The following is a 25,867-nucleotide window of genomic DNA, read 5'->3' as shown; positions in this document are numbered from 1 at the left end:
TCTCTGCCACTCTCTACAGCTCTTTTCATACTTCCTGTCTGTTTCAGTTAATGTTGCACCTGATTTCATTTTTTCCATATAAGGATGGGCAAGGTGTGGGGGAGGGGGATGGAGGATGTAGAAAGCTGCCTGGTCACCCTTCTTTGCCCTAAAGTATGAAATCAGCAGAGATTGTAGCTGTATAAAATACAGTTTTCAATTTAGTTTTTAGTCTTCATTTAGCTGTACTATGAGAAAAATAATATTTTGTGCCTTCCTGACCTATAAAAAGAGAATACCTAAATAGGGTCGTCATGGTTATTCAATGAAAAAATGTTCTAAAGTGCTTAAAACAGTTATTGGTACATAGTAAGAGCTAAATAACTTAGCTATGTTATTAACATTTATTATTAATATTCTCATATTACTAAAATTGTATATAAGCTATAGAAGAGCCAGAGAATTATTCTTATCTCAATTTCAGTTGATTTTATTTTTTCCAACCATCACTTGAAACACATGCTTAGGTATAAATTCATTTGATAAAGAAATATTTTTGGAACTATTGGGGAAAAACTGAAAGATATGGTTATTACAACTAGAGTGTATGCTTTCGATGATTGGAATGCTTGTGCCCACTAAACTATTGCTCTTTTAACTATCAGCAGACCCCTTTTATCAAGTACAATCTCAGAGGGTACCCCAGTCTGGATGTAGCAGTCTGCCGGCTGGACGGGGCCTTGACCCAAAGCCCTGCTCCTTTATCTTCTCCGTGACAGCCAGGTTCCTGGAAACACAGTTTGAAAACCTTATTTCTGATTGTTAGTGATATAATAGGTTCAGCAGACACTTTTCTTTATAATTATTATTCACGGGTGTGCATTTCTAATGATATGCTCTATTTACTGTTTTATATTTGGGGAATACTTTTGGAAAATATCTTAGTTTTATCAGCAATACATTTATAAGTCACATCTGGGGTTTGTAACTTTTCAAATTGGGTGTTGCAAACTTTTAATTTAAAATGTACAATTTAGGCCTGGCTGGTGTAGCTCAGTGGATTGAGCATGGGCCTGTGAAGCAAAGGGTCATTGCTGGTTCGATTCCCAGTCAGGGCACATGCCTGGGTTGCAGGCCAGGTTCCCAGTAGGGGACACATGAGAGGCAACCACACATTGATGTTTCTCTCCCACTCTTTCTCCTTTCCATCCCCCTCTCTAAAAATAAATTTAAAAATATTTTAAAAAATAAAATATATGATTTTGTTTTGACAGTTTGTGCCTATGAAATCTTCACTACAATCAAGAGAAGGTTTCCATGATTCCCCAAAATATTTTGTACTGCCCCTTTCCAGCCCATCCCTCCCTCCACTCCTAAATTCATGATAGTACTGATTTGCTTTTTACCACTATAGGTTGGTTCGGAATCTCTGTATAAATGAAACCACACATTTGTCTTTGGCATCTACTACTCAGCATAATGGTTTTGAGATTTCTCCCCGTTGAGGCATGTATGAGTATTTTCCCTCCTTCCTTCCCTCCCTCCCTTTTTTTCTTTCTTTTCTTTTCTTTTGCTGAGTAGTATTCCATTGCAAAGATGTACCACAGTTTGTTGATCCACTAACCTATTGATGGACATCGAGTTCTTCTGGTTTACAGCTATAATGAAAAAAGCTTCCATAAATGTTCAAGTCTGTATTTAAACATTTTTAAGGACAATACTTTATTATTATTTTTATTTTATCCTTACTAAAGGACATGCTTATCGATTTTAGAGAGAGGGGAAGGGGAGAGAGAGGGAGAGAAACACTGATGTGAGAGAAATATCGATCAGTTGCCTCTGCTATGCACCCTGACTGGGGACCGAACCCACAGCCTAGGTATGTACCCCAACCTAGAATCAAACTGGCAAACTTTCAGTTTATAGGACGATGCTCTAACCAACTGAGCAACACCGGTCAGGGCTGAACATATGTTTTAATTTCTCTTGGGTAATACCTATGATTGTGTTAATTTAAGAGACACCCAAACCTGTAGAGAATCTTTATATGAGTTTATGTGAGCCAAACTTAGGACAATTGCCGGGAAGCAAGAATTCAAATGTTCTAGAGAATGACACATTTGGAATTAAGAAGGGAGCATAAGGAAAACTACATGCAGGTGGGAGAAAGTGAGGCGTGGATTTGATTATGGGTGAGTTAAGGTTATGGGCTTTTTTGAGGTTGGGTGCTTCAGAGGGGTCTGAACAAATACTCCAAAGAATACTCTGGCATTTCAAATGTGTGTTAATTTAGATGCCTAAAGAACAACTGGAGAAGGCTTGTGTAAGGGGAAGATAAACATTTTACTAAAGAAGTTATATGCCTGGGTTGACTACTTACCATGATCTGCCTCGCTAGGAGTTGATCAGATCACCCTGTGAGGTTACTTTCTGCCACTGGACTGGTAAGTTTTATTGCAGAAGCCCTTTCTCATTCACAAATGGAATGGTGGGCTTGTATGGCAGTTGTGTGTTTAACTTTTTAAGAAATATTTTTGTGAGAACTTACATATTCAGCTCTTTCCGTGTATCTGGACTCAGATGGATACTAAATCCATTGATTTCTGTAGGTGAAAGGCAGGGGAAAAAAATCCCCATCCTTCGTAACCTTGGCCCAGTACTTCCATATTTAATTGCTTACCAGTTCCTTTGGGTTCCTAAAATAATTTTAACATCTTTTCATCTCTCCAGCCCTACTGATATCTTTTCAAGATTTCTTGGGTACCTATTTTGTACTCAGTACTGTGCTAGGTACTGAGGAGCCACACTGGACTTAAATTGAGTTAAAGGGGAAGCAAATTACGGACCCTTTTTGTTTGCCGGAGCAGAGCTGAAGTGACCACAAGAATAGATTCGCTAGCAAACTATGTGAGCACTGTTGGGGCTACATTCCATTTACTTGGTTCACGTGCTAGAAGAAATATCTCACCTTTGTTTGAGTGTGAGGTGTACTTATTTACTTATTATTAAAGCAGGTGGGGCTGTTAAATGAAGAGGAAATGTTTTTGTGAAATCCCCAAAATGGGAGGGGGAGAGAAAAGTATCCCCTTTTCTCTAGACCAGCGGTTCGCAAAGCCTGGTGTGGGGACTAGTAGCAACAGTTTTCCCTGAGAAAATTTAGAAATGCAGATTGTTGAGCCTCACTTAGACCAACCGAATCTGAAACTCAGGTGTGGGATCTGCGTTTTAACAACTCCAGTGAGAACTACTGTGCTAAGCTCATCCCAGAGATGTAGGTGATCATCTTAAGCGGGGAGAAGGGTAAAGGCTGCGTACGTGGGTAGCGGGGGTAACGTTTCCCAAACGCTCAACCACTGGTCCCCCTCGCCGCTCCCAGCGCGCTCCAGTGGAACGCAGGCTCTTAGACGGGATCCTTTTCCCTGGGAGCTGCTGCCAAAACCCGGCAAGTGGATTCCGAGTTTGCTGGCCCTAGGTGCCGGCCGGGCATGCGCAGTGGCGTGAGCGCCGCAGGAGAGCGCAGCGAGGTAGCTGCAGAGTGGACTTGAAAGCCGCCGGCAGTACGTCCGCTGGAGGTACGGGGTCTGGTCGTGGGATACCCCAGGGGGGCTGGACCCACAGGCAGAATACAAGCTTCACTTCGTCGCTGGCTCACAGCGGCATAAGGGGAGTCTCTCCAGGTTTCCCCTGCTCTGGTGGAGGCTGCTCGCCGGCGTCCGGGCGCTCTCCTGCCCTTTTAGGGCAGGTGTTAAGTTGTGTACACCGGTGTATGCTGCTTACACAGTAAACCTGGTAACTGTGTTATGATTCCCTGTGTGAAGTTAGGCATTTTGTTAACTTTGCTGTTTTCCTCTCTGTCTTAAACTTCGGGTGGGTGGCTGCTGCTGCAGCAGCAGTTTTCTGATCCAGCCTGTTTCGCTTGAACACCGTGCCGGGTTTGTTCGCCTTTTGGTGCCTAAGATCAATAGGGCTGGAGTGAAATCGCATCCGTGGTTTCTGGGTTTGGAGTCTTTCCGGGAGCAGGGCGCCTCTGCATGCGGCATTAAAAAAAGCAAACTTACAGCGAATTTCAGTGCCAAAACTTTCTGCATTTAATTTTTTTATCGATTGATTTCAGAGAAAGACCAGGGAGAGAGAGAGGACATGGATTTGTTGTTCCACTTATTTATGCATTCATTGGTTGATTTTTGTATGTGCCCTGAGGGGTCAATGGAACCCAAACCTTGGTGCATCAGGACAATGCTCTAACTGAGCTCCCTGGCCAAGGTTAGCTGCATTTTTAAGTAGAGACTTTCTAAAATTTAGGATCCACTCCCCCCTACTCTTCTATGTAACTATTATTCCGGGCCTCATTAAAGAAAGTGGTCTTTTATTAACAAACACACCTAAAACAAAAGCAAACTAAGAGGACAGCTAGATCAGGAGCAGAGCCATAGAAATGAAGATCACACGGAGGGTTAGCAACAGGGGAGTGGGAGGAGGAGAAGGGGGGAGAAGGTACAGAGAATAAGTAGCATAGATGGTAGATAGAAAATAGATAGAGGGAGGGCAAGAATAGTATAGGAAATATAGAATCTAAAGAACTTGAGACACGTGGTCATAAACTAAGGGGGGAATGGTAGGGGAAGGGCTGTGCAGGATGGAGGGGAATGAAGGTGGGAAATAGGACAACTGTAATGGCATAATTAATAAAATATATTTTAAAAAAGAATAAAAAAGAAAGTGGTCTTTTTAGATGAGCAACAAGAGTTCTCATTTTTTTCCCCTTATTTACCTGTCACATTTTGTGGCTTATACAGAGGTATTTTCTCCTGGTGCTGCGGTATTGGTTACACTCCTACAGGGCTAAGGCTGCACAACTTTCTTGGATAACCTGGGAGCCATAAACAAAATTTTAGGCTTTGAGGCACACACACACACACAGAGAACATTATTTAGGTTATTTTAAATTTATGACGTGGGAGGCATATACATAGAGTTGATAAGTTCAGGAAAAAGAAATGTTTAGTTCAAGAAGAGAAACCTGCATGGAAAGGTTACCTGACTTTCCCTCCACCCCCCACGATGAATGTTTTAATGGCAGAAATAATATACAGTTCGTTGAGTTCTGGACTGCAGAGACCTTCCAGGTCAGCCAGTTCAGCTGCTTCAGTTTACAAATGAGAAAACTGAGACCAGCGAGGTTAAATGACTTGCTGTGGCTGCTGGAGCCCTTCCTTGGCAAAACTGGGCCCGGGACCCAGGTTTTCTGATTTTCAGCGCTCCTTCTACTACCCCCCTGCTGATTCTCTCTTCACAGTTGGGTTAGGTTGTTAAACATCTACACCTTTCTACTGTTGTAGTCAGACTTAGGCAGATAATTAGTTATTCCTGCTACTAAACTTGCTAGTACTTTATAAAGTTCTTTCAACAAGGATCCTTTCTAAAAAAATAGAAAGTATTCTTTCACCCAAACCCCATGTAACTATTTGCTGGTCGTTAAACTGCCATCCTCTATCTCAGTCTCACTGGGCCCGTGGGCCAGAATACCTGTTTGCCGCCCTCCCTGAAGTCCAGCCCATACTGCCAGGAACAGCTCAGGTGTGCCCTCTTCCTAGAAGCTTCCCTTGATTACTGTGGCCAGAAAGTAGCTATCTCCTGCAGCCTCTAGCATTTAGTGCTGTTGTCTGGGTGGCTGGTATCCTCCTTGTTTTCAGATTTCTGAATTGTTGTGTTTCAGCACATGCACCGACTTCCTGACCAGTACGTAAGCTCTTGGAGGTTAAAATTTGTGACTTAGACATCCCACCTAGCACAAAGTACAAAGTCTGTTCTCAGCCACTGTCTGTGGGAGGGAGGAAGTGAAGCACAGAGTTTTTAAAGGGATTTGATGTGGACGTTCTGTAATATGGGGGAAGCCACCTTGCGGCTGTAGCAAGCAGTTGTTAAGTCAAACCAGCTTGACCAGGTGATTCTCATACTTTGATGAGAGATCACACAGTTAGGGAAGTGCTGGGGACGGAGGTAAATTTATGATAGGGGATTGTTGCCCACCCAAGGCCTGGATTGAAGCCTGTCACTTTAAGTGCAGAGTGGAGAGCACACACTTTAAGAAATGATGTAAAAGAAAATGCATCTGGTGAAAGTATGTTGAAAATTAGTTTCAGGCTTGGCGTGTTGGTTATAGGTGTGTAATATTCTTTTTATCTTAGAAGTACATCCAATTACGACCTTATTTCTTTCTGTTTCTTGCAGTTATTGATGTGATTGTCTTATTCACCATCCTAGATGATGAGCTCTTTGGCAGATGATCTTTAATCGGTCATAATTCCAGGCACAGTAGCTTTGCAGTGTTACACATTCAATAGTTATTTGCTGGTTATTTGCATGAATAATACATGGAAAAATAAATATTGTATTTTGACATAGACAGGGTGGGCATTTAGAGCTTTATCCAGACCATCTCCTCCTTATATAGAGGAGGAACTGAGATATTCTTAACCAAGCTCGTTAGAGGTATAGCCAAAGCCTCTACTCAGGTTTTCTCACTACTCGCCCCATGCTTGTTTCATTAACCCTTACATTTCGAGGTTCTTGGCCCCAAGATGAGGCTGAGTTGGCAGCAGGACACTCCAATTTGAAATATTCTGTGGATATAAAGCCCTTGGAGATCAATCTAAAGGCAGGAACCTGATGGTCGATGGGCAGATATCTTGTCATTGGAAGAGATGAGATAAGGGATGATGGGCCACTTCAAGGTTGAGTACACAGAGTGACAGCTGAGTACGTAGAGAGGGGTAAGACTGGGGTTTTGGGACTCTGCATTTGAGGGAGTTGAGGAGGAGTCTGGAAGGGTCACTGTAGCTCAGCTTGTCAGAGGCAGAAGGCGTAAACAGGTCGGCCCACAGGCCTTGGACTGAGAATGTGTTTGGTAGAGACAGTATGTAGTATACTGTCTACATAGTACCTGGAGGTGCTAAGTGGTGGCTCTGTTGTTTGTAACCCAGGAAATTCAGCACAAGGTTGAGAGAGAAAGAATTGTAATTATACCCTCTCCCTGTAAAAACAAGACAGAAGTCACTTCCTCAGAACCCAAACCCCAGTTTGGAATATTTGTTTAGTTGGAACAACAGATGTTGCAAATGAAAACACAGCCTTTGCATTGAGCTGTTGGTGGCTCATGTGTATGCAGTCGGTCACTGTGGTCCCCTGGCAGTGCTGCTTTTCCTCAGAGAAGTATTCAGAAGGGAGGGTCATTCAGGGCAGAGACACAGCTTCCTCGGGGGAAGGGGAGGATTGGGCAGGTAGAGTGGCATGACTTACTTTAAATTCAGGACATTAGTTAAAATTGATTGGACAGCCAAATGCAAAATCAGGTGATATGTTGAAGTTAATGTCTCATACACTTAAAAATGCCCAGATATTAAAATCTAGAGTTAAAATGACTATATTAAATAACTTTCTCAAAATAATAGTAATATTAGTAACTATTATTATAGAATGTTTTCCATGGCTAAACTGAACACTGCCAAACATTTTGTAAGCAATATGTCATTTATTTTAACAAATCATCCTATCAGATTGATGCAATTATTTCCTGTTTTACAAAGGAGAAAACTGAGGCTTAGATAAAATACCATTTCTGAGGTCACACAGTTGACATATGGCTGAACTGAGCTTTGATTCCAACCCTGCCTGACCTCATGCACTGAGAGCTTCAATGAATATCTTAACAAAATGCAAAATGTTATCTGTGGTAACCCAGACAGGTGCTTAGGCTGCACCCATTCAGAATAGTTACAGATTTTGGCTGGTGAAACTCCCAACATTCTATGAGCGAGACTTTAATCTGAGAAACAAAACAACAGTGATGAAACTTAGTTGTTTGTTTGTTTTTAAAATTATTCCACATAGTGTCTATCTCCTTTTTAGTTTTGAAGCTTTCTTGGAGGGAGAGACAGCAGCTCTTTCTCTGGGTATACCGTAAAGCTATTTCTGTTCTGCTCCCTCCCTCTTTCAGGAGGAACTGAAGTGATAAAGGTGAGTTGCTAGTGACCCAGGAGATACCTCTGGACTTGGGGTGCATGGGAAGCCCTGTGTATGAGCCAACAGACTGCAGGGTGGGCAGGTTTGTGAGAACTTTTTTCCTATGGAGTGGTAGGATCCACTGCTGGGTGCTCTGGAATTTCCAGTCAGTGGGTCCTAACCCTTAACCTGATCTCAGGCTTTTGAACGATGGTCAAACCCCCCAGGGAGAATCCAGACGGGGGCACTTTCTTCTGGATCCCTCAGTATCTGGAAGTTCTGAAGTCACTGCAGACTTGTCACAGTGGGGGATGTGTGTAGATCCCGCAGGTAAGGCCCCAGGCAGAGACAAGTTTTAGAGGCCGGACTAGCAGGCCCAAATTTGACCAGTGGAGTTGGATATGAGAAAATTTTAACCCCCCCCCAACCACCCTCACACACACACACATGAACCTAATTAATCTCTTAAGGGTTTCCAAATGGAATCCAGCTGCGAGTGTTGCCTCCACCCCACCTGGTGCTGTGGGAGCCTTCTTCCCATTTCCTGCCTCTGCTTCTCCTTCTCCTGAATCAGCTCTGCACATCCTCAGGGCCTGTGCTCAGATGTGAGAGGAAAGGCCATCTGCTTCTGGCCTTCACCCAGTACTCATCTCAACATCCAGGAACTTATCACACCACCCAGCTCTCTCCCTGAACAAAGATCTGAATCAACAGTTTATTCCTGATAATGATGAAAATCAGGGAGGAGGAGAAAGGCCTTTGCGCTCCATCTAGGTTTATTGGTTACAAGATGGCTGTATAATTTGATTGCTGGACATTTTGCTGATGTATGTAAATCACTTGCGATTCGAGGCTGTGTTAACTGTGGTCATCTTCTTTTCAGTACTGCGGTGTGGGAATTCCCAGTTTGCCTTTTCTGGTGAGAAGCGTACAGCATGGCCGCTGCGAAAACGAGTGCTGAGTAGTAATAATGCTGAGCGCACACAGGAAGGGCGAGGGCGGAGTGAGGATTCGGAGAGCCTTTCTTTTATTGAAAACATTTGTTTCATCAGAAAGAATATTTTCCAGTGGATATACAGATAGTTTGTTCATAAGGTCCAGTTGTGAAGGGGACTTTAGACTTTATACTGAACTGAGTTTTTATGATTGCTCTTCTGGAGCTATGAAACCGTGAGAATATGTGGATGGTGATTGACCGCACACAGACACGCTACACGAAGAAAACATGAGAAACCGTCTTTCCTGATAGTGGTTGGAGGAGTGTGTTAGTAAGGGGGAAGAAGTCCTGTGGGGGGGGGCACTTTCTTTATGATAAAACGCAAAAGATTTTGGGCGATGGTTGACCATAGAGACTGAAAGTATTAGAGGAAACTAGATTTATTTTATTATTGAGAAACTCGATAAATTAAATGGTTTAAAGGTCTAGTCCCAGGGATTTTTACTAAAAAATGACAAAAGCCCCTTCTGTTTGTTGGAGAACGCTGAAACACGAGAGTTTCCTGGTGCTGTCAAAATAGAATTTGGATAGAATTTGAGTTGAAGACATTGGTAAATGTGTATAGAAGGATCAGTCCTGTTAATTATGCCTTGGGCCAAGGTCTGTTTGTCTAAACCTTCTCCCCAACAATGAATTCCCATGTGGTACCCCCTTGGCTGGTGAATAAAATCAGTAAACCTAAACCCACAGGTCACAATCGTAAGATCCAAAGTAACACATGGCAGTCTTTGACTGAAAACTGATGTTGATCAAGCAATTTGAATGCCTTAGATAGAAAGTACCAGCTTCATTTACACATTATTCCCATAGCTGGTGCTTATAATCTAGATTAAAATGTTGAAATAAAAGAGAAGTAGGTTCAGAACCAACTCATTTACGGTGAGTGATCAAAGGCACAAGTAGACTTTTTTTACTCATTTCACTCTTATCTTAAATGCTGTCTTTTATGGCTATATTAGTTTCTTTTTTTTTCTCTTTTTGCCCTCGATGATATATACTCACTGTGTCCTTTGTAGAAAAAAATCAGTACAAACCAGAATTTTGAGGTTTGACAAATGCTCTCTGCACAGGGATTTAATGCTGTTCATCGGTACTTGGGTGGAAAGATAATATCAACACAATATCAGTTATGTTACGACATAATTGAACCTTCGGCTAGATACCAGGTTAGTATTTGCAGCCTTTGAGGACAAACCAACAGTCCCCAAAGCCTCTTGTGTTCCTTCGCTTGAATGCGGTCAGCATTCTGTTACTGTGAAGTCCTGCTTTCCTTCCTGGCTCCTCGGGTTCAGCTTCACGGGGACACTCTAGCCTCGGGGATGCTTCCAAGAGCGGCCCAGTTCTTAAAGAGTTTCAGTATTATCAGGTCAGTGAGGTGCCAGCCATGAAACACAGCTCATGAAAAACCAAAGATGTTTTTTTTAGCAAAAGCTGTCATACAAGTGAACTAAGTCTGGAAAAATAACAGTAATAGCAATTTGCTTGAACCATTTTCTTATTCTCAAACAGCCAAGTTAAGCCAGGATCATGGTCCATGGAAAGAAGTAATCTAAGAATCTCTAAATGTTTAGTGGCTGGTCAGAATGAGCTCCTTATGATAAAGTTCAGATCTGTGGGCCTGTGGTCGGGGCTGTGGATGGAAAGTCAAAGTCTGTGCTTCTGTGTCTGACCCCACGAGAAGGGAGGCCTCTCTAACTGCAGGTTTGATGATTAAACATCTCATTGCACATGAAAGCAATTAGTAAACTGCAAGGTAAAGCAGTACAGTATTTATTATAATTACAATAATAAATGTCTGACCTTGCTGTCTTCCACTGATAAGCAGCCAAGACTTTGAGAATGACTTGCCTGTTTGAAGTCACTTAGCTTGGAAGTGGCACAGGTGGACCTCGCACCTGTGTCTTCTACGTTGACACAATGCAGGCTCAGCACTGGGACCATAGTGATGGCCAAGACACATATGGAGTCCCTGTCCTCTTGGAGCTTCAGTCTGGCCCCAAATCTCGTGCTCCTCCAGTTAATCCCTATTTTTTCTTTTACTGACCAGAAGGAATAATTTCTTTATGACATTTATATTTGACTTTTACCAAAACCTAAATGTGTTTTCTGATGGTGTAGCTCTTTAAGTGATGTCTCGGTTGCCCCCTAGACTTCAGATTTCACTCACCAGCATATTTATTAATTTCCACTGTTGGAGAAAAAGGTCGGATGCCTCTCAGAGGCTTGTACCAGAAAACTGTTTTCTCTCCTCTGCAAAAATCAAAGGGACATGATTAAATGGAGTTGGTTGGCAGGCAGGACTGTGAGCTAGAACAGTCTTTGCACCCCTTGGTTCTCCGTCAGATGGAGGAGGCTGACTGGGGACAGCTGGTGACAGGGGTGGGCACCAGGGGGACAAGTGGGGTGAAGCCTTGGGGGAACACAAATGGAAAGTAATTAATTTGGGTTGAGGAAGATATAGAGACTTTTGAGCCAAGCCTTGCAAGGAAAGTACAAGTTCAGTCTACAGAGAAGAGAGCAAAGAGCATTCCATGGGGGAAGGGATATCATGAGCAAAAGCATGGAGACGGAGAAGAGCTGCCCCATTCAGGACACTGCGGTACTTGAATGTGTCTAAAACCTAGGCATGCATAGGAATCACCTGGAGAGCTGGTTAAGTAGCAGAATCCTGGGTTCCCACTCCAGAATTCCTCTCATTCTTTAGGTCTGGGTGGGGGCCTGGGAATTTCATCTCAGCCAGTTCCTAGATAAGGCCGAAGTTACGATCTGGGAACTACCCAGCAAGAGTATGGGGCTGTGAGTTAGATGAGCTAGAAAAAAACTGTTTTCTTGGAATTTTACTATCATCACAAAAATGGATGATTCAGGTTTTTTGGTTCTTCTATTGTGTTTCGATTAGTCTCATTTCCCAAGTGGGTGTGGCCTTGTGCCCCTTGTTGCTCTCTGGAAGTTTCTTATGTGGCTCTATGACCCTCCACTCCCTTCCTGGCCAAGAAACCAGCCTTTTTCTTGTGTTTCATGTTTTAAAATAATTCATGTTCAGCCAGTGTAACCATTCTACCTGCAAAAGCTAAGCAGCCAACATCAGTTAGATGATGTTAGGAGCTGACCCAAACCAATGAGGAATGACTAGTATACTTGAGGGGTATGTATGTATTGGGGTTTTATTTTGTTGATCTGGACATAATGTTAAACTTTTTCAACAAGTGTGTTTGGAATAGCTAGAACTCACACTTGCAGAAAGTTCTTTCCCTGCCTCAAAAAACACCTAGTCTTGTAGGATGATTAAACACACGTGAACTCAGGTTCTAGCCGAGGCAGCTGGTGCTGAGAACAGTAAGGGAGGCAGGAACCAGGGGTGACAGAACCGAGATGGAAGGTTCACTGTTCACTACAGTCGTTAGCGCAGATGGGCAGCGACGAGGGGATGGTGGTTTATGCCGCCTCGTGCGGTTTCATGCCAGCGATTTTCAACTGTTTTCGTCTTGCGGCACACGTCAACTAGTTACGACGAAAAGTCTGTGGCACACCAAAAATATTTTTTTTTGCTGATCTGACAAAAAATTGGTATACTTTTGATTTATTTAAGCTGATGGCTGTTGTGTTGGCAGTTGTCCTTTTCCTATTTGACAATCTAAGGGAAAAGAGGCTGGTGCCCCTGACTAAAACGTCAGATGTTGCAAGTTTTAAAAATTCTTGCGGCACACTGGTTGAAAATTGCTATTTTATGCAGCTTTGTAACCCCTTTGAAATGAAGGAGCATATCTACATAAAGAAAATAATGGAGGATGGGGCGTTCGAATTCAGCATTGAACGATGGGCAGGTGCTCACCAGGTAGAGCGTGGTCAGTGGGGGGGTGTAAGAGGGAGAGGCATTCCAGACAGTGGGGCCGCTGAACCTCCAAACAGAGCTACAGTGGGGAAGTGCAACTTCAGCCTGGGTGAGTACTCTGCTTCATTCTGGAAGAATGGGGAGCTGAGACTGAAAGGGCAGATGTGGAACATTTTAAACATGGGGTTGGGGGGTCTGGGCTTATTCTGTAGGCAGTGTTGAGTTGTAGGCTTATCTTGGCTTACCCTGGCTGCCACAGGCTTCTTACCTCCAAACACACTGGAGAAGGAGGAGCCACAGTTTTTTACAGTGCACTGACCTAAAAATGTTTTTTCCTAGTTCTCGTTTTAATATGTGTATTTCAAGACTTGCAAAAATTGATTCGTTGTTAAAGGCTTCTCTTTCAAAAATATGCAAAGTATAGAAGAATAACCAATTTCAAATTCTGAAAGATGAATTATAAAAATGAGACAAAAATAAATGGATCACAAAAATAAATACGTAAATAAATGCATCACTAGGTTTAGTGATTATAAATGTATTTGTTCTGGCTTGTTCTGTGAAGCAGGGGATTTCAAACATTAAACCTAAGGCTAGGAGTACAGTGTCCTGAGCAGATCCTCCCAGGCTGACTTTGAGTGTGGAAAGATTCCAATAGCATTGTGGTCTCTCTTCAGAAGTACTCTAGCTACAAATTAAACAATATCTACTGCTTTAGTGCTGAAGAGCTTGTCTGGCGATCAGAGGGCACAAAGGCCAGGGGGCTCCCTTCTGTCCATCTTTTAAAGGGAGTGCCCACAGATGGGGAAGTCATTTTTGTCTCATTGGAGATTTTGAGAATCTTCTGTGCGTGTTTCCTGAAAAGTGTCCTGTGCTGAGAACTACATTGTGGTGGGAAAAGGAAAAAAAGGGTGGATTTTTAAGTAGCAGTTGTCACCCCGGTCCTGCTACTGTCAGCTGATGTTAGAAGAAGCAGCAATGAGCGGGACAGAGGTGACGACTCGCCCCCGTTGCCTAGCGTCCGCAGCGGAGAGGTTCCAGGGGTGGGAGACCCTCTCAGTCATTCAGCCTGTCGGAACCCTGGTTGTAGTTTCTTCTATTTTGTGTGGATTAAATAAGATAAGATGTGTAGGTAGAAAGATACCGTACACATTTTCGATAAAAATCTTTTCATACTAACTTATATTCTGTGCGGAGTTCTGTCCACATCTGGGATCACGTAGGGCAGGACCACGTCTTTCTGTCTTTGTCGCCCCATTGCCTGCTACATGGTCGGCACTTGGTGAGCCGCTGAAGGGGCGGAAGATAAAAAGGAATGAAGGAATGTGTGAAACTGTACCAGTCCCCTCCTCACTTACATATCTAATACTAGCTTCTACTTGCTTGTAGACTAAAGACTTAAGATCCTTATATTTAGACTATTAACCCCTTTCTGTGATTTACTGATAGTAAGTTTTGAGAGATACTCCAGCTTCATCCAAGAGATAGCTGCATAGCTTGAATTCAAAGTGTAAGGATCTTTGTAGATTCCTGTGCATTCTAAACTAGTGCATAAATAAAGTAATATGTAATAATATTTTACATATAAATAATCCTTGTATGTAAAAGTGATTTCAGCTTTGAAATAAACTGAGGTTCTATTTCTTTCAAAGTATCTTTTATAGTTTTAAGAGAAGTCAGATTAGGAAAAACCAGAAGTTACTTTATTCTACCTTAGGCTTTACTTTTTTTTAATGTTAACAGTAATTCAGTTTTTTATTCATAAAATTAGACTTGATTAACATGGGAAAGGGAAAGCTTCATCCCTTTCATTTTGAACACAGTAGTTTTGATTTTAAAGTTATTATATTTCCTGTTAATATGCATCTCAAATATGTAAGATAAAAAAGATTAAACTTTCTAAATTTTTACTGACAGATTCTACTTACGTGTATTGTGCTGTGGGACATTAAGTTTTTATTGATGTATTTCTGCAAGGTTAGTGTTACATTTCCTGTACAATTAGAATAGTAAATAATGGGAGAATGGAAAACACTGCAATTTTTTATTAATTCAGAGGAAATGACTACATTCTGAGATAGTGTACCGAAAGGGTACATAATGATAGACATTTTTGCAAATTAATTTATTAAATATCAGTGGGAATATTCATTTGAATCTTATTTCACACCTTGTGGACAGTTTAGGGAGGCAATGATGTTACAGGTGCTGCTCATCAGACCGTCTGTGTGCACAGGTTCCTTCCAGGCGTCGGTGCCCTTGGACATGATACGAAGGTGTTCCCAAAGCAAGCAGCAAGGTTTCTAAGGGGCATTCAAGGTTTCATATCAACCAGACATTGTCAAAATCTTTGCCTTGAGTAGTTGTAAACGGTGTTCCAGCAGTGTTCTTGGTGCACAGGATGCGATTGTTTTTAAAAATAACTTTATTGAGGTCTAGCTCACTCACTTAAAGTGTACAGTTTTAGGATATTTTTATCACCCTGTATCCATTAGCACTCATTCCTCATTGCTTATTGCACCCCTCCTTTACCCTGTCCAGGCTATGACACATCTAATTTCTGCCTATAAATTTGCATATTCTTGAAGTTTTGTATGTATGGATCATAGAGTATGTGGCCTTTTGTGTCTGGCTTATTTCATTTAGCATAGTGTTTTCAAGCTTTCTTCATGTTGTAGCATCAACACTTCATTCTTCATGGCTAAATAATGTTCCATTGCCTAGATCTATCACATTTTACTTATCCATTCATCAGCAGATGGACATTTGAGTTATTTCCACATTTTGGCTATTATGAATAATGCTGCTATGAGATTTGTGAACCAGTGATTTTGGGCATACATTTTTATTTCTGTTGGGCATATACCTAGAAATGAAATTGCTAGGTCATATGGTAACTCAATGTTTAACATTTTTAGGAACTGCTAGACTCTTTTGCAAAGTGACTGCACCATTTTACATCCCACCAGCCATGTGTGAAGGTTCCAGGTGCTCCATATGCTCATCAGCACTTACTATTATCTTTTTGATTAAGGCCATCTTAGTGGGTGTGAAGTGGTCTCTCATTGTGGTGGCATTTCTTTTTGTGTTAAACTTTATATTTTTCAACCATTTGATCAACAGAAATTCAGCAAATAATTGAGTCCTATGGGCCCCCACATTGACACAGTTTATCTGTGACGTTTTACGTTAGCATGGTATGTTTGTTACAATTAATGAACCAATATTATTATAGCATTCTTAACTAAATGCATAGTTTATTCATATTTTCCTAGCTTTTAAGCCCTAGCTTTTAAAGCCCTTTTTCTGTTTCAGGATTCCATTTATGATGTATTGCATTTACTTGTCATTTCTCTGTAGGCTTCTCTTGACTGTGACAATTCTCAGACTGTCCTCGTTTCTGTTTTTTTTTTTTAAAGTGACCTGGAGAATTTTGAGTAGTGAACTTTGTAGTAGATATGTTATAGAATGCCCCTCTTTTGGAATTTGTCTCATTTTTCTTTTTTCCTTATGAATAGGCTGGGATGACATTGGTTTTTACTATGAAAAGAACTAGAGCAGTTTACTTGGGGTATAAAAAATATAATCACAAAATTGGAAATGAGCAGAAATGTACTTAAGAAATTCTTTGGAATTTAAACAATTCAGTTGTTTCTGGAAGATGACCAGATATTTAACTCAAGATATATTTTCATGGCAAGGACTTGATCATATTGATGATGATCAGATTAAGTAGTAGAGTTTATTTTTGAGACTGTCATTACATAGTATCTAATCTAAGGGTAAAAGCAAAGGTATATTTTTTTACTGCTTTATGTAACTGGGAATATTGTTTTGTTTGTAGTAAAACATAAAGTTGATAGAAATTCAGATTCAGAAGAATTCCATGGCATTGAGGCAGCAAGAGTCTAACACATAATGAGTACTTCCAGCTACATCAGTTTCACTAGTTTTCACAAGGGCCTTGTGAAGGGGGGAAACTGAGGCTCAGAGAGTCTGGGTCCTCTGACTTACACAGCTGTCAGAGGTTGAGCTGAGAATTGACCCTTGGGCTGTGGAAGTCTGTAGCCTGCTGCCTGTCAGGACCTGGGGTTTCCAATGGCTTTAAATCCCAAATGTATCGAGGGACTAGGCTTGAGTCCTTGTCTTACTGACCATTTTTACCACCAGCCGGCAGAGATGGCACCTCTGTAGTCAAGGCCCCTCTGGTTAAGAGCGTGTTGGTTACCAACAAAGGAAAAGTGCACCAGCTGTGTCCAGGGCACTCCAACATCATGTCTGCCTGTGGAGTAGTGACCCCAGTGCACATGCGGCTCCTGGAAATGGAGCCCAGGGGTTGTGAGGCAGGAAAGGAACTAGGTGGGTGGGTGGACCTCACTAAGGCTTGTCAGGGGTCACAACTCAGTGGACGTCTCGCAGTGCAGCTCTCAGTCAGAACTGAAGTTCTTTTGATAAGTGAGTGGCACGAAATATTTGGTTTTTAACTTTTATTTTTGAGTCAAATTAAATGTGGTAATAATCTGTAAATGTACTTGAACTGAAATAATGATGTTGCACAGATACCTCTCTGAGGAAGGTTTGGAAAATTTCCCTGCTTATGCAGCTAATCCTTGTAAATAGCCCAAGATAGGTGATCACAGACAGATAGAAGGTTTCTTTCTGCTCAGACTTTCTTCAGAAGTCAGGATAGAATAGGGTATGTTGCGGTAGCAAATTAATCCTGAAGTTTTCATTGATTTTTTGTTCACATAAATGTCAGTGTGCACTGGCTGTTCTTCATGCAGCTGTTCTACATGCGCTGTCTCAGAGAAACAAGTTGCTGTGGTTTTGTTTTTACACGGGGCTTCCAAATTGTCAAGGAAGGGGAGCTGCAGGATCACACTGAAAGAATCTGGCCCAGAGAGCTAGCAACCACTTGTGCTTGCAGCCCATTGGCTGGAACTAATCACATGACCCCACTGGAAGTGAGGGAAGAACATATGGCTATTTATTCAGTAAGCAATAAAAGCTTCTGCCCACCTTCTTTGGAGCAAGATACCTGGTTAGTTTGCAAAACAAAAATAAAACACAAAAGCAGTTCCAATAAAGTCAGAAAAGTGTACTGAAATGTTTAGTAATTAATTAAATTAAATCAGACTGAGGACTTTGATTTCATCTCCAAAATAAATATTCTCCAGTTCCATCAACCTGCCTTGTCAGAAATGGCCTACATTAGAACTGTCACCAGGCTGGTAGCTGTCCCCTCGAAATGAGCTGTCACTGTACTTTACAAAAGAGGCTCCCTAAGTGGAAGGCCACACTCCGGATGTTGTCTGTACAACATAGGTCCAGTGAGACCTAATATTTACTGTGATTTGGATATGTGCACACACACACAATTTAAGACATGGCAAACCTTTTCAGCAGCCACTTCTAGAAATAAGGTTGTGGTGAAGTAAGGCTGTGTGTGTGTGTGTGTGTGTGTGTGTGTGTGTTTTGTATAAATGCTTTTCCAAACTAATTTTCTTCAGTTGTGTTTTTGTGATGCCATTATTTTTGTAAAAGTATACTACTGGAGAATGCAAAGCTCCTGTTCAGTTTGTCCTCACAATGTGCCCTTTCCCATTCTCGTCGGTGTGCCCCAAATCTCACCATTAGAATGACAGGGTAACAAAGACCCTGCTTGGGTTGCGCGGACAGGAGCAGTCCTCTCTCGTACTCTGTTTGAAAAACTCTGTTACTGGAGCACAACTATCTTTTGTACATGTGAGTAGCCCCACCTCAGGCTCCTTATGCTGATACCATATTCTTTCATTAGATATGTACTGAACACGATTTTGGGCCAGGCACCGAGTTGTGCCGCAGCCGTCTTTGCCCTCATAGGAACAACAGTCTAGACCAAGGGTTGTCAAACTTTTCCTGTAAAGAGCCAGACAATAAGGATTCTAGGCTTTGCGGGCCCTGTGGTCTCTGTCTCAGCCAAGGAACTCTCCTCTTAAACATCAAAAGCAGCTGTAAACATTATATAAGTGAACATGAATGGCTGTGTTCCAATAAGCTTTGCTTATGAGCATTAAAATTAAAATTGTAATTTCTTACGATTTTTACATGTCACAAACTATGGTTCTTTTGAATTTGTTTCAACTGTTGAAATATGCAAAGACCATTTCCAGTTCACAGGCAGGGGGCCAGGTGCGGGCTGCAGGCTGGGTTTGCCAAACCCTGGTCTACAACCAGCTCCGTGTGGTTTTATTCTCACAATGAGATAATGAAGTGTTCTTCATTACTTATTACTTATATGATTCAAATTCAGTGTTTAAACATAATTTAACTTCATCCAGGTCTTTCTTCATCAAATAACGCTTCCGTTAGTTATTGGTGAATGTCATTTCTGCAAATTAGGTATTTTGCCTAATATATAAATTTTAACATACAATATACAAATTGTTATACAAAATACATACAAGTGCTCACAAATACATTACTATGGAAGCCCACTAATTTTATGAAAATCAAAAATCACAAATATTTTAAGTAATACCTAACATCTGATGGCCACTTCCTATATGTTAGGTCTTTTTTGAAGCCCTTTGCTGTTCATTTTAATTAATCTTTCCCAAAACTCTATGAAATTGATATTATTATCATCATCTTCATTTTTTGGCTATGGACACCAACATTCAAAATGATTTGCCCAAGGTTAAAAATCAGAGTCTATATTCATTCCCAAGAATTCCAACTCCAGAGCCAGGGCTCCTAATGATATACTTACAGTGCCTTCCTAGGTACTGAAATACATGCATTGAAGTAGATAAACTGTGTTTGTTTGTTTTTTGTAATTGCAATGTAAGAAAATAGACGTGGTGAGTAAAGATTAAAAGATTATTATTTTTTTAAAATAGTTTTTATTGATTGTTGGGAGCTGCCATGCCTGTTTTCAGGAGCTGTAACTGCCCCCCCCCCCCCCATGGCTAAGGCTGAATGAGCGACCTTTGGACCATAAGCCACTAAGGAGACAAAGCTTATCTCCCTGGCAGGAGCGCCACTTCTCCTTTTTTCATAGCTGGCCCCCAATGCTTGATCAGTTAGCCATTGATGGGTAAGATTCCCCAAGGGGGGAATGACCTAAGACAGGCATGATCACGTGGAGGCCCTGGGGAAGGACTTGGGGGGCTATGGAGAAAGGGGGTGATGGATCCTCGCCCCTTGGCTTTGACAAACCTTGACTCCCCTGAGTCTGCAAGAAGTCTTTGAAAATTCCTTGGCTGTCTGCCTCCCCTGCCTGACTTAAGCCTGAAACAATGACACAGGGCAGTGCAATACTGTGCTGGAAAGGACGGGCTCCCCGGGTGATCAGGCCTGAGAAAGGATACATAAAATCCTGTGAAGCCTGCTATGTTAAGAATGCTCTTAGTTAAATATAAAGGCCCAAGCAGGAAATAAGTTTGTTTTCCAAAGTTTTGTAGACTTAGCTGATAGACCCTGACTCAGAAGAAGCCCTAATAATTCTTTGTATGCTATCTACAGTTTGATCCTTACTGCCTGACAATGATTAATGAGCTGTACCTGTATTCCTGTGCAAATTAAACCCAATAAAAGCCTGTCTAGGCAGGGGTCAGGCTACTCTCCCCTAGGGAGAGTGGCCTATCCATAGGACTAGATAGTCCGTGTGAGTTTGTCTCAAATCCCATCCATAATGCTGCGGGCACTGCAGGCTGGTGCACGGATCAATCGATTATGCTGTTACAGTCGTCCCATTTTCCTCCCTTCACTCCCCTCTGCCCTGCACACCCCCTCCCAACCACATTCCCCCACTTTAGTTCATATCCATGGTCATACATATAAGTTCTTTAGCTTCTACATTTCCCATACTGTTCTTACCTTCCCCCTTTCTATTTTCTACCTACCATCTATGCTACTTATTCTCTCTACCTTCTCCCCCTCTTCCCCCCTCCCCTGTTGATAACCCTCCACGTGATCTCCATTTCTGTGTTTCTGTTTCTGTTTTAGTTGTTTGCTTAGTTTGTTTCTGTTTTTGTTTTAGGTGTGGTTGTTAATGATTGTGAGTTTGCTGTCATTTTACTGTTCATTATTTTTTATCTTCTTTTTCTTAGGTAAGTCCCTTTAACATTTCATAAAATAAGGGCTTGGTGATGATGAACTCCTTGAACTTGACCTTATCTGAGAAGCACTTTATCTGCCCTTCCACTCTAAATGAAAGCTTTGCTGGATAGAGCAATGGTGGATGTAGGTCCTTGCCTTTCATGACTTGGAATACTTCTTTCCAGCCCCTTCTTGCCTGTAAGGTCTCTGTTCAAAAATCAGCTGAAAGTCTGATGGGAACTCCTTTGTAGGTAACTGTCTACTTATCTCTTGCTGCTTCTAGAATTCTCTCCATTTTAATCTTGGCTAATGTAATTATGATGTGCCTTGGTGTATTCCTCCTTGGGTGCACCTTCTTTGGGACTCTCAGAACTTCCTGGACTTCCTGGAATTCTATTTCCTTTTCCAGATTGGGGAAGTTCTCCTTTATTACTTTTTCAGATAACTTTTCTACTTGTTGCTCTTCTTCTTCCCCTCTGGTACCCCTATAATTCAGATGTTGGAATGTTTAAAGATGTCCTTCTAGCTGTTCCTCCTGATTTGTTTGAATTCTTGTTTCTTCATTCTGTTCTAGTTGGATGTTTCTTTCTTTCTTCTGGTCCACACCACTGATTTGAGTCCCAGTTTCCTTCCCATCACTCTTGGTTCCCTGTATATTTTCCTTTATTTCACTTAGCATAGCCTTCATTTTTTCATGTAATTTGCAACCAAATTCAACCAATTCTGTGAGCATCCTGATCACCAGTGCTTTGAACTGTGCCTTTGATAGGTTTGCTACATCTTCGTCTCTTAGTTGTATTTTTTCTGGAGCTTTGATATTTCTTTCATTTGGACCTTTTTTTTCTTTTAGTCTGGAAGCACCTGTTATGTATGAGGGGCAGAGCCTTAGGTGTTCACCAGGGCAGGGCAACGCAGTTGCTGGGTCATGACACTGTACATGGGGCAGGGGTCAGAGAGGGAACAATGGCACTTGCTCCGCTCTCTGCTGGTTTTCAGTCACTTCCCCTGCTTCCCAAAAGCAAAGCGGGCCCTTCTGGTGCTGATTCCCCAGTGAGTGGGCTTGTGTACGTCCAGGGACCCTGTGGGTCTCTCCAACGAACTCTCTTGTGAGGCTGGGAGTTTCTCCTGGCACCTCAACCCCCACAGGTGTTTTCAATCAGTGGTTTGAGGCTTTATTTCCCTGTGCGGTGACCCTGGGTTGTGCAGTTTGTCCTGCTCCCCAGTTGTCTCTCCCAGTTTATCTGTGTTCGAATGTGGGACCGCCCAGTCCACAATGCCCTGCCTTGCCAGGTCTGCCAGGCACCGCTTTGCTGCGAGTCCTCTCTGCCCAGCTGCTTGTCTCTGCCCCTCCTACCAGTCTGGATGAATGTTTCTTCATCTCCTTGGTTGTTGGACTTTCATACAGTTTGGTTTTCTGTCAGTTCTGGTTGTTTTTTGTTTTTAAATTGTTGTCGACCTTCTTTTGGTTGTGCAAGGAGGCACAGTGCGTCTATGTCTCCATCTTGGCCGAAAGTCCAAAGAATTATTTTCGATAAAAAGCATGCATATAATTGAAAAAGGAAACATTTAGGAAGTGTTTTAATAGTTTTTACTGTTTAATTTTATCCTGTCCATGAGCAAAGATAATCAATTTAGACTAACTTGGGAATAAATGTAGTGTGCTAAGCTTTTCCTCTTTTCTGAGCTTCCTGAATTAACACTGAGAAACAGGGCAGGGTTGGATTTACAATGGAATGATGCATCCTGTTCAGCTCAGGAAGCATAATACAGATACTTTGTGCATAGACTTTATAAAATATTCTGTTGTGTGTGGCACATTATGGAAAAGCACTTTGTAACCTGCAAGTCATATTCTGAAGGAATCTCAGTTGATCATTTCAGTGGGCATTTCACTATAGACATATAGCCTTAGCCCAAGTTTCCTGGTTCCTTCAGTTTGACCAGAAGAGATTAGATCTTTTTTTTCTTAATATATTTTACTGATTATGCTATTACAGTTGTCCCATCCCCTCTCCCGTTTTTCTCCTCTCTCCTGCACCCCTATCCCACCAGCATTCCCCCCTTTTAGTTCACGTCCATGGGTTGTACGTATAAGTTCTTTGGCTTCTACCTTTCCTATACTATTCTTAATCTCCCCTGTCTATTTCGTAGACCATTTATGCTTCTTATTCCCTGTACTTTTTCTCCGTTCTTCCCCCTTCCACCTCCCCACTGATAACCTTCCATGTGATTTCCATTTCTGTGATTCTGTTCCTGTTCTAGTTGTTTGCTGTTTTTGTTTTTATAGATTTGGTTGTTGATAGTCGTAATTTTATTGTCATTTTACTGTTCATATCTTTGATCATCTTCTTTTCCTTATATCTTAAATGAATTCACCTGTGAAAGATTCCTAGCTGACTATTTAAATTTTCCTAATTTATTTTTGAGCCTGTTTTATATTGAACCAGGAGGAAAGGGAGCACAGAATCCATTCTTGTCCTAGAAAGTCTCGGAGAAGAAAGATAAGCAAATGTGACATTTTATTTTCCCATTTAAGTGCCAACCTCCTTGGAAAGAAAGAAGTGGGAGAAGAATTTTGAAAATCAAATATGTACCTTGACATTGACTGACTAATCTAATCTTACGGGCAAACATTAGGATTGTGAGAGATAACTCCACGGGTGCCTCTCTGGAGCCAGTCTCCGTCAGTGATACTGCAGCCCTTGATGGGGCATAGCAGTACTTTCGGCCAGTTCACTGTACATGCCAACAACTGCTGATGTGAGACAAGAACAGATCTTTGTACACTTATATTGCACAGTGGTCATTTCCTAATTCGTTAATGATTCTTAAACTTTTTCTGAGATCTAGTTTATTGATAAATGAAAAGGGCTATTAGGTGATAGGGTCTTTCTAAAAACAATAAACTTATTTGCTTTATAAGTAATTAAAAAAATTAAATGTGCCATAAAATTCTGTATTTGGTAACTTTGGATAATGGAATTTTTGTCCTGTAGCAACAGAAGATCTGGTTATTTTTTTTTTTCTTTTATGAGTCCTGATCTTTTAAAGAACCAGAAATGTTGAAAAGAAAATTGGCTTTTTATACTGAGTCCCTTTACCTTTTCTCACTTCATTCACCAGGAGTCTGGGCCACTTTTGGGTAAACACTTGCCCATTGGTTCATGATTCCTACAATTGTGGCTTCATGACTGAAAATGGAAGCAGCAGCCAGCTGCAGAGAAAATAAGATATGTGTGTTTCTTTCCACTGCACAACACTATAGTTAGAGTTCAGGGATATCTCGGGAAACTCAGTGGCAGGGAGTGAAGCCTCCGCGTGCCTCCCTGCCTCCTGTTGGTTCACAGGCGCTCGGTGGAGGACAGGGTGGAGGACAGGCCGTGGGAAGGTGAGGAAGGCCGTGCGTCATGAGGACTGCGGCAGCTCGCTTACACCTTATCTGAAGGGCATGACAGTCCCGGCTTCGCCTGGTGTCATCCTGTGGAAATGTGGGCTCAGCATTGCCCGGCGTTGTGATTTTCAGAGATAAAATAGAAATGTGAATTTTGCGTTACCTGGTAATTTCCTAATTATTATATGTTAGCTCCAAAATTTAAACCAAAAAACAAAAAAACAGTGAGCCACACAGGACATGTGTTTAGGCAGGATTTGGTCCTGTTTGTCCCTTTGGCGGCCAGCAGAGACTCTTGGTTCGCTGAAGAAGTTACAGGAGTCCTGAGATGGGGGCCCAGGAGCATGGAGGTACAGACTGCAAGACCCCGCATGGGTTTTACTCTCTTTTCTGGTTTGGCTGATGAGACTGTGTCTTAATTTTGCTGCTCTTCTTAAGGAAAACCTTTTGCTATCCCGATTAACTTCCTGGAGCGAGAGGGCCTGGGGATATTGAACCCTGCAGGGGGGGGGGGGGGCCTCCAGGAGCCGAGTGGGGCTGCACACAGGGGAAGGAGACTGGCTCCACTGCAGGGTGTGAAGCTGGGGTGTCATCTGAGACCCACCTGAAGCATCTTATAGCAGGGTGTCCAACCCACAGGCTGCATGCGGCCCAGGCTGTCTATGAATTTGGCCCACCACAAGATCAAAAATTTACTTAACCTTTTTTTTCTTTTTGCTCATCAGTTGTTGTTAGTGTTTGTATGTTTAATGTGTGGCCCAAGACAACTCTTCTTCCAGTGTGGCCCAGAGACACCAAAGGTTGGACACCCCGGACAGGACATGGGTGGGTGGGCAGAATATGGCACCGAAGCAGAGCTGCCAGACCCAAGTATAAGCAAGCGGGGGGGGGGGGGGGGGGGGGTAGGAGGAGTGGCCCCGAGGTGCCTGAGCTCTGAGGAACAGCTGGAGGGCTTGACTTCACTGTGGGTGGGGAGGGAGCTGTTGAGTCAGCCAACCTCATCGGAGTAGTTGATGGTTAACTCAGAGAAATCATCTAGGCAGCAGTTCCTGAAGGCCCTAGATCACAGTCTCTCCGGTTATACCACTCGGAGGACTGCCTATTCTTTAAGGAGCAGGAGTATTATTCAGTACACACAGCTGATGACATCTGGCTTTAGCACTGTGGCTTAGATAAGACAGGGGTCACAGTGCTTTCAGAATGAGGTCACACCTTTGGAATTTATAGTCCTATTTCCCTGCCAGCCCCACAACCATTATGCTGTGTGCTCTTGGTTCAAGGGGCTGATGTTTTATTGTTCTTTTTATTATCTAAACTGGTTAAGAAACACAGGCCTTTCAGATAGAGTTCAAAATAATGACTTTACTCCTGGTACAGCTGAACCAGGATTGCAGGTTGGGCCTATGTGCCAAAATGGTCTTCCTCACACCTTTTCTCCCAGAGTTTTAGCTTCTATCCATCCCGTCCCAGGCTTACCTGCTGGATAGTTGGTTCTGGGTTGTTTACCATATGGAAGAAGGGGAGAGCTGTTGTGTTCTGAAGACAAGTTACTGCGAAAGAGTAAGGAGGAAGCCACGTGAGGACA

At 42.2% G+C, this 25,867-nt stretch overlaps 1 protein-coding gene and 1 long non-coding RNA gene across 2 annotated transcripts in view; one reads left to right on the top strand and one right to left on the bottom strand.

Moving 5' to 3' along the window:
• Nucleotides 1-1,786: 1,786 nt before the first annotated feature.
• On the bottom strand, nt 1,787-5,626 carry LOC119055255 (uncharacterized). Its single transcript, XR_005083663.2, has 3 exons — nt 5,506-5,626; nt 4,751-4,849; nt 1,787-4,006 (listed from the first exon to the last, which is right to left on the bottom strand). It is a non-coding gene; the product is annotated as an uncharacterized LOC119055255 (long non-coding RNA).
• Nucleotides 3,458-25,867, top strand: part of PLS1 (plastin 1) — a 95,962-nt gene continuing 73,552 nt past the window's right edge. The window contains exon 1 of the mRNA XM_037153426.2: nt 3,458-3,551. The gene's annotated coding sequence lies outside the window, so the exon portion shown is untranslated. The remainder of the gene's footprint in view (nt 3,552-25,867) is intronic.

The sequence above is a fragment of the Artibeus jamaicensis genome, unplaced genomic scaffold, assembly GCF_021234435.1.
Source record: "Artibeus jamaicensis isolate MK-2021 breed Jamaican fruit bat unplaced genomic scaffold, CSHL_Jam_final contig_466, whole genome shotgun sequence".
Lineage (NCBI taxonomy): Eukaryota > Metazoa > Chordata > Mammalia > Chiroptera > Phyllostomidae > Artibeus > Artibeus jamaicensis.
This window is presented reverse-complemented; position numbering and strand designations above follow the sequence as displayed.